We start from the raw sequence: 1,766 nt of genomic DNA, 5'->3' as shown, positions 1-1,766 counted from the left end.
TTAAATTTTGCTCAATATTAGCGCCCTACTGTCTAGATAAAACCGTAAGTACGAAGTGTTAATGTTTAGGATCCTTCCTATTAGGCCTCCCTCTGTTCGACGAGCCTTTTCTACATGCAGTTTTAACCTGACTCTACTTTCACGAGTAGATATTTGTGCCTACTTATTCCTTCGCTCCGATTGTAAAGAATGCAATCTCAACCACCTAGATGTTTGCCATAGTAACGCAATTTGAGCCAGGTAATCTCTCCTACGCCTTGCAATCCCGTGCTCCTGATACAATTTGCACACGCCGGAGGTCTCCATTTCACCCGCTCCTTTCCGGCACACCTGGGAAGCCTTGATTTGGAATCAGTCCTTGCCACAACCAAAGCTGATGAAAATTACATCTCATCAATCATCATCAAATGGAATTCGATCACAATTTATATGAGTCATTAGCTTCTGGAATATTGCTGGATTGTTATAAGTTATAGAGAGATGGAAACCTCGGATCGACCGTAGGAATGTATATGACGCGCAGCACATCACAGAAATTCATCTAACAACAGTACCTCAAAGAGAAGACACATGGCCTCACCTCCTGGTCCGTACCTTTCGCGAGGTATACCTCCCAATGTATCGGGGGGAATCAATCTACAGGCCATGATTCAGGCTCTGCACTACAGCGATCGTTGTTTATTTATCTCGCGACTCCTAGAACTTACCAGCTTCAACACACAACTCGGGATGTGCACTGCAGCGTTCTTGTATTGTGGACAACACTGTCGCACCACCCTGAGTACATGATATAAGCTAACATGTCACGCCAGCCTCCCTGAGCTTTACAGGGTGACGGTCAAACATGAACGAAGGGAGCATGTTAACGAAACATACAGACTTGTGGCATTCGCTGGCTTAGTGGAAGGTGTACCACCACATGAGCACTACCTCAGTGCACCCACACCGCAGGACTCCAATTGCTTCCAATTACCCTAGGCCACACTCCTTCTCTCCACACCTGTTTCCACTCCCTAATCACCTCTCCTCTACCTTTTCACGCCTCTGTTTTCCCATATAAGCAGCCTGCGCTGGTAATGGATCATGCTTGTTGATGCCCCAGGGCGGCTCATTTCCTACCTTTGTGTGTGATATGAGAAACTAAATTCCTTTTCACTATGATGTTGGAGATGTAAATCAATTCTGTATATTATTCTGCCTGTTACCCTGTTGATGTCCATGTTCTCATTATGCTAATGACATTGCTCTTTTATGTTTTTCCTGGCGGTCTCCTTAGTTTATAGATGRTATACACTGAGTATACAAAACATTAATAACACCTGCTATTTCCATGACATAGACTGACCAGGTGAATCCAGGTGAAAGCTAGGATCCCTTATTGATGTCACTTGTTAAATCCACTCAGTGTAGATGAAGGGGATGAGACYGGTTAAAGAAGGATTTTTAAGCCTTGCGACAATTTAGACATGGATTGTGTATYTGTGCCATTCAGAGGYTGAATGGGCAAGACATAATATTTAAGTGCCTTTGAATGGGGTATGGTAGTAGGTGCCAGGCACACCAGTTTGTGTCAAGAACTGCAACTCTGCTGAGTTCTTCCCAGTCAACATTTTCCTGTGTGTATCAAAAATGTTCCACCGTCCAAAGGACATCCAGCCAACTTGAATTAACTGTGGGAAGCATTGGCGTCAACATGGGCCAGAACCCCTGTGGAACGCTTTCAGCACCTTGTTGAGTCCATGCCCTGATGAATTGAGGCTGTTCTG

This window comes from Salvelinus sp. IW2-2015, unplaced genomic scaffold, assembly GCF_002910315.2.
Source record: "Salvelinus sp. IW2-2015 unplaced genomic scaffold, ASM291031v2 Un_scaffold3043, whole genome shotgun sequence".
Taxonomy (NCBI): Eukaryota; Metazoa; Chordata; class Actinopteri; order Salmoniformes; family Salmonidae; genus Salvelinus; species Salvelinus sp. IW2-2015.
This window is presented reverse-complemented; position numbering follows the sequence as displayed.